We start from the raw sequence: 15,818 nt of genomic DNA, 5'->3' as shown, positions 1-15,818 counted from the left end.
GATTTGATCAAGACGAACATGACCGTCAGTGGTGTTGGAGGGAGCGAGCCCCTTAGCGCCAAAGGAGTTGCTTCCATGGAGCTCACCATTGGAAGTAAGACGCTTGCTATAGCTTTCTTCGTCGTGGAAGTGCAAGGTAACTACAATTTGATTCTTGGGAGGGATTGGATTCATGCAAATCAGTATGTTCCTTCTATCTTGCATCAGTTTCTTGTTCAGTGGATCGGCGATGAGGTTGAGATTGTCCATGTGGACACTTCATCCTTTGTTGCTTTAGCCGATTCGGATTCCATTAGTGCACACGACAACGTCAAGTGTTTGTCGGGCGTGGACCTGTCCGATTATGATTTGATCAGTTGCACTAACGATGGTTTTGTTTCTGCTGTACTAAAGCCGATGGATAATCGGCTAAATCATTTAATGTAAATCAGATGAGTACAACAGACACTCCAGAGGAGACCGGTCAGACCGCTAGTGCCAACCGGTCAGACCGGTCCTGTCCCGTTTGGCGCACAGGGCCGACCGGTCAGACCGATCCAACGCAGAATGGCTGCAGCAGAGGCTAGATCAATATCGGGCGCGTACAAACGATATGTGTGAAGCCATTGAAGATTCTGGTGATCTAGATAAGTTGGGCCAAGGGTTTACATCGGCTGATCCTTTAGAAAGGGTAGATATTGGTGATGGAACTATTCCTAGGCCGACTTTTGTAAACAAAAATTTATCGGCTGAATATAAAGCCGATTTGGTTAATTTATTGAAGGAATATGTTGATTGTTTTGCTTGGGAGTATCGTGAAATGCCTGGTTTGAGTCGTGATCTTGTTGAGCATCGTTTACCAATTAAAGCCGGTTTTAGACCTTATAAACAACCGGTTAGGCATTTCAACCCCATTATTTATGATCGAATTAAAACTGAAATTAACCATTTGCTTGATGCTGGATTTATTCGGTCTTGTCGTTATGCTGATTGGATCTCTAATATTGTGCCCGTTGAGAAAAAAGATTCGGAGAAAATTAGAGTATGAATTGATTTTAGAGATCTTAATAAAGCTACTCCCAAGGATGAATATCCTATGCCTATAGCCGATATGTTGATCAATGAAGCTTCCGGACATCATGTCATTAGTTTTCTTGATGGTAACACCGGTTACAATCAAATATTTATGGCTGAAGAAGATATATCTAAAACGGCCTTTAGATGTCCGGGATTTGTTGGCTTATTTGAGTGGGTGGTTATGACTTTTGGTTTGAAAAATACAGGTGCTACTTATCAAAGAGCTATGAATTTAATCTTCCATGATTTGATTGGTGTCATCTTGGAAGTGTATATTGATGATATTGTCATTAAATCGGCCGGTTTAGATCATCATTTAGCCAATTTAAGGATTTCTCTTGAAAGGATGCGCCGGTAGGGTTTAAAGATGAATCCACTCAAATGTGCTTTTGGTGTATCGGCTGGAAAGTTTCTTGGCTTCATTATTCATGAGAAGGGAATAGAGATTGATCCTAAGAGAGTTGAAGCCATGAAGAAGGTTGAAGCCCCTACATGCAAGAAAGATTTACAAAAGTTCTTGGGCAAGGTAAATTTCTTGAGAAGATTTATATCTAACTTGTCCGGGAAGATCGATGCTTTTACTCCTATTCTTCGGTTAAAAGATGAAACCGAATTTACTTGGGGGCCAAAACAGCAAGAAGTATTTGAGAAGATCAAGATTTATTTGTCTTCACCACCCGTACTCAAAGCACCTAGGAGAGGAGTACCTTTCAGAATTTATGTGGCTGCTGAAGACAAGGTTATTGGGGCTGTTTTGACTCAAGAGACCGAAGGGAAGGAGTATATTATTACATATTTAAGCCGACGACTTATTGATGCAGAGACGAGGTATACATTTATTGAGAAGTTATGTTTGTCTCTTTATTATGCTTGTACCAAATTGAGACATTATCTATTATCTAGTACTTGCATAGTAGTATGTCAAACCGATGTGATCAAACATATGTTACAGAAACCGATTTTGAGTGGGAGAATCGGTAAGTGGGCTTATGCTTTGGTTGAGTATGATTTGGCTTGTGAACCTTTAAAATCTATGAGAGGCCAAATTGTAGCGGATTTTATTGTTGAGCATCGGATTAATGACAAGCATGATTTAGAAGTCGGCTATATTACTTGCACACCATGGAAGTTGTACTTTGATGGATCGGTTTGTGATGATGGTCAAGGGATTGGTGCTGTTCTTATTTCTCCGAATGGTGCTATTTTTGAATTTTCAAACCGATTGGAAGAAGAGTGCACAAATAACCAAGTTGAATATGAAGCTCTTTTATTTGGCTTGGAAGTCTTGCAATCCATGGGCGTGAAGCATGTTGAAGCCTTTGGAGATTCTCTTCTGGTGGTGCAGCAAGTATCTAAGGTATGCCAATGCTATAACGGTTCTCTAAATGTATATCTTCGTAAATGCCTTGATATTATTTCCTCCTTCGATGAATTTATTATTAAACATATACCGAGGGAAGAAAATGAAAAGGCAAATACTCTGGCTCAGCAGGCATCTGGTTATAATGTTACGAAAAAATATTTCAATATTCGCAAGCCGATGCAAACGAAAGCCGAGTTTCTGGTTTTGGACACACCGGTCCGACCGGTCGGCGATACCGGTCTGGCCGTCCAGACCGGTCTAACCGGTCCAGAGACCGGTCTGACCAGTGATGCAGCTGTTGATTCTGATTCTGATTCTGATTCGGCCAAAAAAGTTGATTCAATTGTTTCGGCCGAAGCTCAGGATTGGAGGGTCCCTCTTATATCATATTTGAGAGATCCTGGTCGTGGTGCAGAGAGAAATATTCGGCGTTTGGCTTTCAAGTATATTTTAATTGACGATGAACTTTATCGTCGAACTGCCGAAGATTTGCTCCTCAAATGTTTAGACTCGGATCAGGCCCGGATTGCTATGGGTGAGGTTCATGAAGGTATTTGTGGTACTCATCAATCGGCTCCTAAGATGAAGTGGTTACTTAGAAGAGCCGGTTTTTATTGGCCCACTATGCTATCCGATTATTTCAAGTACTATAAAGGATGTGAAGAATATCAGCGGTTTGGTGATTTGCAATTGGTGCCTGCTGCGTTGATGCATCCTATTATTAAACCACGGCCGTTTTGAGGTTGGGGGTTGGATTTCATTGGACAAATTAATCCTCCATCTTCAAAGGGGCATCGCTTCGTGTTGGTTGCTACCGATTATTTCACTAAATGGACCGAAGCGGTTCCTTTGAAGAATATGACGGATAAAGAGGTAATTGAGTTTATTACTGAGCATATTATTCATAGATTCGGCATTCCACAAACTTTAACAACGGATCAAGGTACTTCATTTGTATCAAAAGAGGTGCGTGCCTTTGCCGAATCTTACAAGATTAAATTGCTCAATTCATCTCCATACTATGCTCAGGCCAATGGGCAGGCCGAGTCTAGTAATAAGATTTTGATCAAACTTTTCAAGAAGAAGATAGAAGAAAATCCTAGGAGGTGGCATGAAGTGTTATCCGAAGCATTATGGGCTCATCGTATATCTAGACATGGTGCTACTAAGGTTACTCCTTTTGAGCTTGTGTATGGTCAAGAGGCCATTTTACTTGTTGAGGTAAATCTGGACGCATATAGATTAGCAAAACAAAATGACCTCTCCGCTGTTGATTATCATGATATTATGATGGATAATACTGATGAGATAACCGACAAGCATTTGAAGGCTTTGAAGGAAATTGAGAAGGACAAGCTTCGGGTGGCTAGAGCCTACAATAAGAAGGTAAAACTTAAGTCTTTTCAGGTTGGAGATTTAGTTTGGAAGACAATTTTGCCTCTTGGGATGAAAAGCAACAAGTTTGGCAAATGGTCGCCAAGTTGGGAGGGTCCCTACAAGATTATCAAGGTTATCTCCGGTAATTCATATATGATGGAGACGTTGCAAGGTGAGCGTCTACCTAGAGCTATCAACGGGAGATACTTGAAGAAATTTTATCCTAGCATATGGCAAAGTGCATGAAGACAAAGACGGGCGGTATTGTATATCGCCCTTAGTTTTGTTTTTAGACTTGCATGCTCTGTGTAAAACATGTACATCAGGATAGTTCTTGCTTTTTGGCTTGTGAAACTCACCAAAAAACAGGGGGGCATATGTTGACAGCCAAATTTGGCATCTGCTGAAGCCGACCGGTCTGACCGGTCGAGCCGGCCGGTCTGACCGGTCGAGCCGGCCGGTCTGACCGGTCGAGCCGGCCGGTCAGACCGGTCGGGTCTGTACAGTCCGAGTAGAATTAGGTTTTTTGTAAAGAGTCCTCATGTAATCCTACTCGTGAAGGGGTACGTCTTCCCCGGCCTATAAATATAAAGGCTAAGGCCGATTGAGGAAATTCCCAATCGAATCAATACAAAAAATCGCATTACTTTTATCTCTCAAACCCTATCCTTTTCCAACCCTAGATTGCTTTCTTCCTTCGTCCCGGCGGCGTTTGAAGACGTTCTGAGTGGCCTACCGACCTTAGAGCAACCCTACGATCACGAGCTCCGACAGGGTCCCTCCCGAGCTCGCTGTTCTAGGTTTCCAGCGAGCCCCTGCCTGCACCGGTCAGACCGGTCGGCGAAACTGGTCAGACCGGTCTACCCAGGGTTTCGCGGGTGTTGATCGTTTTGACGATCGTTCGCGCGTTCTAGCGCATTCGAGTGTGTTCGCGCGATTCTGTGTCAACAAGTGGTGTACAAAACCAAATTGGGATCTTTTAAGAGTAGCCAAAATCCAAAACAAAAGAGAGAGGAGAGGTACTGGAGAAGTGGTGATACTATCTGAATTTTTTCTCAAACAAAGAGAAATTTTATAGTACTTGGAAATTTTAGGAGCCGTTGAGGGGCCCAGATCCAATGGTCAGAAAGGAGGAGGAACCTATTATAAAGAACCAACAACGTGGACCAGAACCTATTATTACGTGGGCCAGGAACCACTTATGAAAATAATGGTAGGGATATTTTAGTATTTTCCTATCCCTTTTGCTCAATAAATAGAGAACGCTTTCCAAAAAATCCGTTGAAGTCACCCAATCTTCGTTGCTGCCGACGCCGGCGGCGGGCCGCGGGCGGACCCTGCTACCGCATGTCCCTGATCCCAGGATGGCGGCGCAGCACAGGCGGGGCTCGTGGGCAGCTAAGAGGTGCAGCGCACCTAGGAGCCAGGACGGCCGGGCGGCACAGCGATGGCGTCAAGGAGCGGGGACGGTTGGATGGCACTAGCGGGCGCGTCCTCGGTGCTGGCATGGCCGTGAATACCATTCGCGAGCTCTTGCTCGAGGACGAGTTCCTTGACGTGATCTGGTCGGCAATTGTGCTGCATGGCCCTGTTCGAATTAACGATGAATTGTTGCAATTTAAGACTCGATTTGAGTGGTACTGATGAAAGCGAAGGTTGTGAAGGTCTGGGAAGAAGGGTCAGGCTATGATTTTCATTTGGCACTTGTCAGATGTCATGAGTTGACTCGAACCGATCAACTACTTATCGAATTAGGATGAAAGCTAGAGTGCAAATTGCATCTCAGAAGAGCCACGCTGCGGCGCAGCACGATGGTCTCTCCCCCGCAGCACTGCACCGGGGCGCGGGGCGGCGCCGGCGTCGGGGATCGCAGACGGCCGGGAGGCACAGCTAAGCTGAGTGCGAGACTGGTGGGCGCACGCCGCCGGCGTGTGGGCACAGGAGAAGCCATCCCAATCTATTTAGTGTTCACATGACAGATTACTAAACTACCCCTAATTATAGAAAAAAGTAGTTTCTATAGATCAACGACTCTGCTTTTTTTAGAGGGGAGGAACTAGAGGTTCCTCCCAAGCACCGTAACAACTCTTTCTGATCAGGGTGCATCGTGTGAATCCTTGGTGATTCTGTTCTGTGTCATGCTATCATATTTCACTGCAGCAACATTATGAGACCAAGCAAACAAGGATGGAATATCTGAAGCACAGCTGGAAGTCTTAACTTAGAAATCCTATTACCCAACAAGAAAAAGCAATTGATAACAATGATGGATATTTACCATCTTGCTGAAACAGTTTGTTCAGATTAATCAGTCTACTTCAGTGTCTTGACTGAGTGAGGCCAAGGAGATTAGAAGCAACTTCTTGGAGAAACAAATGTACAGAATTGTTTATAGGACTATTTGTCAATGACCAAGAGAAGGAAAGTGAACTGGAGCATGGCCAGAATAGCTTAGCAGATAACAAGAAACATTACCAGATTATTTTGCTCCGAGCAAGATCTGATCCCTTTATAGGCTAGATACTACTGAACTTTCTGGTTACCAAACAGAAAGGATGAACTGAGCGGAGCAGAGCCGAAGGATGCAAAACGTTGTCCATACAAACTGTCAGTACGCACGGTGGCAAAATTACTTTTCAAGAAACAGCAAACAGGTGCACTGCCAAGACACGTAAATCAAGAATTACTAAAGAGAAGAGGGAGGGGGGAAACAAGACATCTGAACCCACTATGGAAAAGATACTGAATTTTGCTCACCAAACTGAAAGGATTCAGAAACAGAGGATCCGGCTACAATCGCAGGGAGCACTTCCTACTGAAGCATCATCCAGCGATAAAATGAAATCTTGCAGAAATTCAGTATGATGCCAATTGACCTGTCTGCAGACTCACTAGTGTTCTTGCCTTGCACTGTTGCTATTGCCAGCTCTGAAGTCTGTTGTAACCAATGAACCTTAACAAGAGAGCTAGGAAGGGTGCTGTATTGTCAACCTTCCATTTAACAGCACAGCGAGATTGAGTTAACTCAGCTGTATAGTACCAGCTCGCCACCATCTTCATTCGATTCCCCCGGAACACACGCCATTGGTGAACAGGACATGGCAAATAAAATGTCAATAGCAGGATGCAGGGCATTCCCCCCGCAGAGACCAGGCCAGGCAAAGGTGGTCAGCGCCTGAGCGTGGGCATGGCCAGCGGCAGCAAGGAGCGGGGCCGGCCGCCGGCGGAGCTCCGATCTGGCGAGGAACTCTAGCGGCATGGCTGGCGCTCGCGGACCTGGGCGCTGGCTGGAGTACCCGTCGGAGTCCAAGTCTGACCGAGGAAGATGAAGAGGAGACTCTCTTGATCTGGGCCGCACATGCCCGATCGGACGGCAACTAGGCACCCAGGGGGTGGACGGTGATTCAAATACCGTCCACCCGGACGGTATCCCAAACACCGTCCACCCCGCGGGGTCGGCCATCTCCGCGGCACGCCATGGCTCACCCGAGCGCCGGCGACTCCCGAAGGCCACCGCGGGGTCGCGAGAACGCCATGTCTCGCCGGAGTTCCGGCGACTCCCGAAGGCCACCGCCTATGGATTCTCTGTTCGTGCACACCGTGCCGCCTCAGCCGCCGCAGTTCGCAGGGCGCCGCGGAGCTCCGGCGCAATCCGCGGAGACCGTCGCCGGCGAAGGGAGGGGAAGCTCGCCATGGCCACCGGCTGCTGCGCCTGACGAGGAAGAGGCCCCTGCGATGCACGCAATCCCAACCGCCCACGTCGCATTGGACGGACGGTACGAGCCTAGGGGGTGGACGGTATTTGAACCAGGATGCCATCTCCATCGCACGCCGTGGCTTGCCCGGGCGCCGGCGAGCCCCTGACTGCGACGTACTTCCTCTAGAGACCTTGCAGCCGCCGCGCTGGCGTTGTGCGCTCGCTTCCATGTACGATGAGCACATCTGAGTGGGTCGCGCCGGGTCTCAACTTGTCCTTCGCCGGCCAACCGAGCGGCATTTCTGCAAACACTTTCCGCTGGCTCTCTCCTCCTGTACGCCGGGGCTCCGTGATGAAGGCATGAAGCGAAGGCGTCTGCACAACCACTCCTCGTGCTCTGCTCCATGCCACTCCGGCCAATGGTCAGCACCTGCGCGCGGTGTGCACTCGCCTCCATTCCGGCACTCGGCAGCGCGTAGGTGCACCCAGGCAAAGGAGCAGGGAGCCGCGTGATCAGCGTTCATGGACTGAACAGAGGAAGAGGAAGGGGCTCGCCGATGTTGGCCGTAGAAATCCGATCGAACGGATGGTAGGCACGGAGGGGGTGGACGCCCGGACTGTATCTCAAACACCGTCCACCCCCGTGGGCGCGCGAGAGCGGCGTCTCCGCCGCACGCCGCGGATTGCACGAGCGCCGGCGAGTCCCGGCGGCCCCCGCCTGCCGCTTACTTCCACCTGGAGACCGTTCCGCCGCCGCACGCGTCGACCGTTGCCTCTTTCAGCCACGGCGGCAGATGCCGAGATGCATGCACGCGCACCACCACCACGCTAATCTGCAAATCGATGTGTTCTGGGCTCAACCCTCCTCCTCGATCGAGTTCGATGCGTTGGTGATGGCTAGCTGCTGCCGATTCCACACGCGCAGGCAGCTTTCGGTCGATCGCCTCCAGTTCAGGCGGCGCGCGCCGCGCGGCACCGGGGCAAGCACAAGGCCTCGCCGAACGCCGGTGCGGCGTTTCGACGAGCCTGTCTGGTCGCTCTCGCTCGCACCACCCTACCGGCCGCCATCACCGCCGAAGCGATTTCTCCTGTCTTTCGAGCCACCGACGCACCGCGGCCACCGGCAAGCTGCCGTGAGCCCCTGACAAGGAAGACCCCCCCCCCATGCAACACTCCCATCGCAGGCGCACACGTCGCATCGGACGGTCGTTACGAGCCCAGGGGTGGACGGCAGTTGAAATACCGTCCACCCGGTCGGCATCTCAAACACCGTCCGCCCGTTGGGGTGTCCTCCTCCGCGGCTCGCCGGAGCGCCGCCACGCTCAGGGCGTCCCTCGCTTCCGTCCCCTTCCCCTGAGAGTCTAGGAGCCTTGCCTTCTTGCATCTAGCCGCCGCCGCCACTCTCCTACGGCGCCTAGGCACGACGCACGCTAGCAGCTCCTGGGCGCAGCTGGCCGGCGGGCCGGCATGGCGCGCAAAACGATCTCTCGTGATCTCTTCTCCGCGTGCTCATCCGCTCGGCGCCCTCGCCTCGCGCCGGCCTCTTGCATGCGCCATCGACCAGCAGAGCCATGAGTATGGCATGGACCGTGGACTCGGGAGACGTGGGGTTGCAGGAACAGGCCGTCGCATGCAGCCATGTTCGCTGGCAATGGCTCCGAGAGCAATTTCGTTCAAATTCATATCATTTGCTATCTATCTATTATCTTATTATTTGGCCAAAAAACGGAGCCTCCATGTTCGCTCTCAAGGTTTAGAAATTGCCACGTTAATCGGAGAAAAATAGAAAAATAAAAATTACCCACCACTGCCATTACGATTAAATTAGCTTAAAATACCCCTGTGCCTAATTAAAAATTACCCACCAATGCCATTATGAAAAATTAAATATAAAATATCATTTAGCTATGTATCAGTTACAAATATATACTATTAATAAAAACTAAAGATAACAACAATCAATCAAAATAAAATAAAAATAAGAAAAATTATCTGCATAATAAAAGCTCAACAAATCAAATTGTTATTATAGGTTGATCATAGTTGAATTGTTTTAATCAACAATAAGACATAATTTATGATAATGAAAAAGATGATGTATGGTAAAAAAAAAATAGTATAACATTTAAGTAAGGATACAGCGACATGAAAATTTTTGAATTTTCAATACTAGCCGCGCAAATGTGCGGGCTAAACACCTAGATTTATTAATCAGGAATGGTACACCTCCAGCTGGAGAAGCCAGGGAATGTTGGCGAACCTGGATGGATCGACAACACCCGTGGCCCATGGCGACCCGAGCTCCCATCGGGGCGCCCGCCGGGGACGCGCACGGCCTCGAGGCTCGGAGTCAGGAACCTTGAGAGGTTGACGAGGAGGATTAGAAGACAGCTTCGTGCCGCTGCATCTTTCACGCAGCCGAACGACGACGACGATCCCAGGGGTCGCGGGAAATTAATTTGAAGACCGCCGCCTCCTCTGCTTCATGCCGCACGCCGTGGCTGGCCGGGGCGCCGCCGACTGCGTTCCGGCCATATCCTTCCCGCGTCTCTCTTCGTAGTCTCTTCCTCCGGCGTCGACGAAGCGTGCTCTACTGCAGCAGCTCGCCGCCGGTCACGCCCTCCGTGTTCCGACCCCGACGAGGATGACCGAACGCTGCGCGCCGCTACAAGCGTTCGCCTCGGTCTCGTCCGCGCCGGCACGCAGGGGCCACGCCAACACGCCGCCTTGCGGACAGGCTCTTGGTTGCTGCCGATTACACGCTCCAGTTCAGCGGCGCGTCCAGTGCGCGCGCCGCGCGGCACTGGGGCAAGCACCAGGCCTCGCCTCGCCGGACATGTCTGGCCACTTGGCCAGTGCGGCGTTTCGACGAACATGTATGGCCACGCTCGCACCACCCCGCTGGCCGCGCCGTCGCCGCCGAAGGGAGGAAGCCGCAGCTCCTCCCAAGCCGCCGAACCACCGCGCGCCCCTGACGAGGAAGACGCCACCTGGGACGCGACCAATCTCGACCGCACACGTCGCATCGGACGGACGGTAGGCATCCAGGGGGTGCCCGGTAGTTGAAATACCGTCCACTGCACCCGGTCGGCATCACAAACACGTCCACCCCTCGGGGCGTCCTCCTCCGCGGCTCGCCGGAGCGCCGCCGCCCTCAGGGCGTCCCTCGCTTCCGTCCCCTTCCTCGTCAGCGTCTAGGAGCCTCACGCTCTCGCATCTAGCCGCCGCCGCCGCCACTCCCCTGCGACGCGACCGGCTGCTGGGCGCGGCTGGCCGGCATGGCGCGCGCAGAGTGACCTCGGCTCCGCGTGCTCATCCTCCCGGCGTCCTCGCCTCGCGCCGGAAAGGACGATGATGGACGTGGCATGCAGCAACGGAATCTGAGCAACGGTGCCGCGCTGACTGAAACGGAAACGGCGTCTGCAACGGTGCCGCGCTGAATCTACTCGGCATCGGCATCGGCAGTTCCCACGATTCGATTCTCCATGCAAAGAAAGAAAATTGCAGAGCTCGCCGTTGCCAGACTGCCAGGTTGGACCTCAAGTCCTGAACAGCTCCCGCTGCCCGTCCATCACAGCCTGAAAATTGGATGTCATAGGCTGATTTCGTACGTAGTATGCTTGCCATTTATTTACTGTCTTTTTTCAGGCAGTCTGATCTTGCTCATCTGATAGTACCACCTGCTGCACCAAATCCCATAATTGTACAAAGCTAGCCATCTGCTGAACTGAGTCCATCCTCCACAAGTCTGAATTCTGAAGCCCCTTGTCCAATCCCGTCCAACTCTGGTGCATTATTAGTTCATCCCTGATCAGCCTGTCTTTTCTCCATGCCAATTGCCAAGTACCGGAATTTTGCCTTTCTCGTCTCCAATGCTTCCTGTTGTATGATTTGAACTCGGGCAGGTCCAGTCTCAACGCCTTGACAAGCTTTTTTTTTTTCTAGAACACAACGCCCTGACAAGATTGCCCATGAATCGCCACAAATCAAGATGAGAATGCATATGCCACAAGGACATGGAACTGCTTGCTTCATTAGTGGTATAGAATACTAATTTGAGTTTTCTTACTCCTTGGCATGTATCAAGAGGTAAGAGGTACCATACTGAGACCAGCAAATCATAATAATTAGGGAATTCCCAAATTTTGTAGTTGCTGTCGCTTGGTAGCTCAAAAGAATCAAATGCAAGACCAATGAAAAAATAGTGACAGCAGCCGCATTAATATACGGAACTAAAAAAAGATTCAGTGGTTCAAAACCAAAATGCGATCTTTTAAGAATAGCCACTCTTGTAACTCGAGGGTGGGATCCCTCAGTTGGCTGTAGACATTCTCTAGAGAGTGTTCAAGGCCGGAACTTTACTTTATCTAAAAAAAAGATCGAGTAGCCAAAATTCAAAACAGAAGAGAGAGGAGAGGAGGTATTATCTGAATTTTTGCTCAAACAAAATATTTCTGATCGGGCCACGGCGTGTGAATCCTTGGTTCTGTTTGCTGTTACCCACGCAGTTGCATCTATGGTTATGATCGGTTCCATATTTATTTATTACGGTGCTACATAAGCTAAAAGTTTTACATGACACTATATTTAATGCTATGGAAACCATGGAGAGGGTTGGGGATGCCCTAATCTTCGATAGTCACCGAAGTAAACAGTTATGTCGGCAGCAGGATGATGCGGCTGAAACGCTCTCCTCAGCAGCGATTCGACCCCTGCTCTGTGTTGATCCAACTAGGAGACCGGTACCTCCGCATCCTTGTCGTCCACCACTAAACGGACTTGCCGAAGGGTGGCAGCAGGCTAGTGCTCGATGTCAACCGGTTGTTGGGGCCAGACGTAGTAACGGAAGCATATGTCGAGCTTCTCGAGTCTGGGAAGAGCTCCTTCTTGGAAGTCCAGAGTCAGATAAGGACAGATCAAAGTCAAGGGCTTGAGCGCTCGGAATGACTTGCCGCTGCCGGAGATGATTGTGTTGACAGCCAAAATTGGCACCAACCGGTCTGACCGAGCGGTCTGATCGGTCGAGGCACTGTGGTCTGTCCGATAGGGACTGACCGGTCTGACCGGAAGGTCCGACCGGTCTGACCGGAAGGTCCGACCGGTCTGACCGGAAGGTCCGACCGGTCTGACCGGTCCAGATAGAGTCCGAGTACAATTAGGGTTTTTCATAGATTTAGATCTTATAATAGGATTTCTTGCGGGACAAGTCCATCCACCCTATAAATATAAAGGGCCACGGCCGATTGAGGATCCAATCGATCAAAATACATCAATACATTACCTTTCTTTATGTTTATTGCCTTTACTTTTATCTCTAAACCCTAACTCCTTCCAACCCTTTTCTGCTGTTCTTCCTTCGTCTCCGCGACGTCTGAAGGCGTTCTAGGTGGCCTGCCGATCCTAGAACAACCCTACGTGCGTTTGCCCTGACGGGGTCCCTCCCGGGCGAGCGTTCGTCGGATTTCGCCGTTCTGCACCGGCGAACCGGTCTGACCGGTTACCCCGACCGGTCTGAGCATCGGCGCTGCAAATTGTGCCGTCGCTCGCTGCGCGATCAAGCGCGTTCGTGTGTTGGCCCTAGATTGGCGCCAACATATTTTGGCGACTCCGCTGGGGACGAAAGATCTTGGTTGTAAAACCGATCTAATCTACTCCATCTACTACCATGGTGAAGCTGTCGAATCCTGGTGAGATCGATCCCGATAACATCAGCAGACCGTCTGTTGATGAATTGCCGCCCGAGGATCGTCAAGCTTATGAAGCCTTCATAAAGGAGTGTGAAGAGGAGAACAAGCGGCGCAAGGAAAAAGAACTTGAAGAAAAGCGTCGGTGGTTCTTGTCTCACTTTTCCAAGAATCGGAAGGGTGATATCTCTAAAGACAAGGAGGTGGTCATTCTTTCGGATGAAGATGAGCAAGCCAAATCAAGTGCTACTGTAAGTGCTACAACACTGCCTACTTTAGAGCAAATTACTCAATTGGTGGTTAATGGTCAAGAAAAGATTCTTGCTACTGTTCAAAATATGATTGATAAATCATTAGGCAAGCAACCTTTGATTGATGATAGTGGTACCCCTAGATCTAATATTGATGGTACTTTTTATCATAATACTATGCATCTTGAATCATCGGCAGCACATGCACCCCAATACGGCATGCCGATAAATTTTTATGGTCAGAAAACTCCAGAGCAGTATCACTCTGTGCAAACTTGGTCTCAACTAGAGCGTAAATTTCGTGATCATTTTTATAATGGTGAAAATGAGTTGAGACTATGTCATTTAACATCGGTTAAGCAAAAGCATGATGAGTCTGTTGCTGAATTTATTAGAAGATTTAGAGATACAAAAAACCGATGTTATAGCTTGGTTATTTCTAAAAAGGATCTTGCCGAATTAGCTCTTAATGGTTTGAGATCTCATATTAAAGAAAAATTAGAAGGATATGAGTTTCTAACTGTTAATCAAGTGTTGCAGAGGGCTTTGGCTCAAGAAAGCCGAAGCAAAGAGTCTAAGTTTAAACCCGATCGTCTTAATATGCATATGCTACAAGGAGAATCTTCAGACGATGAGGGTAATGAAGTGTATGCTGCTGAATTTGTATGGTCATCTAGTGATAAGCCCAGCACTTGTACTTCTTTAAAGCCGATTTCTAAAAATCGGCAAGATGAGATTAAATTTACTTTTGATGTGACAAAGTGTGATAGGATTTTTGATGAATTGGCAAAGCTTGGGAAGATCAAGTTTTCTCACACTATTCCATCAACGGAGGAATTGAAGCGGCGTGCATATTGTAAGTTACACAATACTTTTTCTCATGCCACTAATGATTGCAATGTTCTTCGTAGACAAATACAATCGGCTATAAATGAAGGACGATTAGTTGTTCCTACGATGCAAATTGATCAAAATCCTTTTCTCGTTCATACACTTGAGTTGTCAAATCCTAAAGTATTGATTCGGCCGCATCAAACCGAATCGACTAAAGGGAAAAATGTGGTGGTTGGTGAGGAAAGGCATGAGAAAAAGGTGCTGCAAAACAAGACTCCTCGAGTTGCAACAGAGGCTTCAACGCTCAGGGGGCAGGACAAGGAAAAAGGGGCCGATAGCGAGTCGACCGGTCTGACCGGTTCAAAAGGCGGTCTGATCGGTTCTAGAACCGGTCTGACCGGTGCGCCCAGTAAATCTGGGAACTCCTCCAAAATCAAGACAAGGCCGAGTTTTAAGAAACTCTTGGCCAAATATGAGAAGGAACGGAGTGCTCAGAGACCGAAAGGGTGGCCAAGCGAAGTTAAGGATACTGGATCATCGTCAAGACATCAAGAGCAATCGAGTCGAGGTAATTATACTTCATCTAGTGGATCGATTGCTCCATGGTATTGCTAGTATCCTTACTTTTATATACCTATGGATTATAGTAGGATGCATATGCAATCATATTATATTCAATATCCTCCTATGTATCCAAATCATGCATTATTACAAAGACCGATTGTTGCTAGCAATAATCCGGTCAAACAAGATGTTGATTGCAGCAAAGAGAATGAAAAGAGCAAGGAGCAAGATTCAAAGTATTTACAGCCGAGGTGGTGTCCCTCAGGCTTGTCTCATACTCAGAAGCGAAGGCTGCAACGTATGCGCAAGAAGGAGTCGATGGAACAGCAGGTGGAGGCCGTGCCGCAGACGTCAGCGATAATGAAGAAGGTGTGGCGGCCCAAACAAGTTGTCTCAACATCGATTTGAGCAAAACATGGCCGATAACTGTTTATCGCCTTTAGTAAAAAAAAATGGCCGATGTAGTGTTAATTATCGCCCTTAGACAATTTTGGCTCAGAAGAATGTTTTTTGGCAAGCAAGCTTTACCAAAAAACAGGGGGGGCATATGTTGATAGCCAAAATTGGCACCAACCGGTCTGACCGGTCTGACCGAGCAGTCTGACCGGTCGAGGCACTGTGGCCTGTCCGACAGGGACCGACCGGTCTGACCGGTAGGTCCGACCGGTCCAGGTAGAGTCCGAGTACAACTAGGGTTTTTCATAGATTTAGATCTTGTAATAGGATTTCTTGCAGGACAAGTCCATCCACCCTATAAATATAAAGGGCCACGGCCGATTGAGGATCCAATCGATCAAAATACATCAATACATTACCTTTCTTTATGTTTATTGCCTTTACTTTTGTCTCTAAACCCTAGCTCCTTCCAACCCTTTTCTGCTGTTCTTCCTTCGTCTCCGCGACGTTTGAAGGCGTTCTAGGTGGCCTGCCGATCCTAGAACAACCCTACGTGCGTTTGCCCTGACGGGGTCCCTCCCGAGCGAGCGTTCTTC

The sequence above is a fragment of the Panicum virgatum genome, chromosome 8K, assembly GCF_016808335.1.
Source record: "Panicum virgatum strain AP13 chromosome 8K, P.virgatum_v5, whole genome shotgun sequence".
Lineage (NCBI taxonomy): Eukaryota > Viridiplantae > Streptophyta > Magnoliopsida > Poales > Poaceae > Panicum > Panicum virgatum.
The sequence above is the reverse complement of the archived record's forward strand: the minus strand, read 5'-3'. Positions refer to the sequence as shown.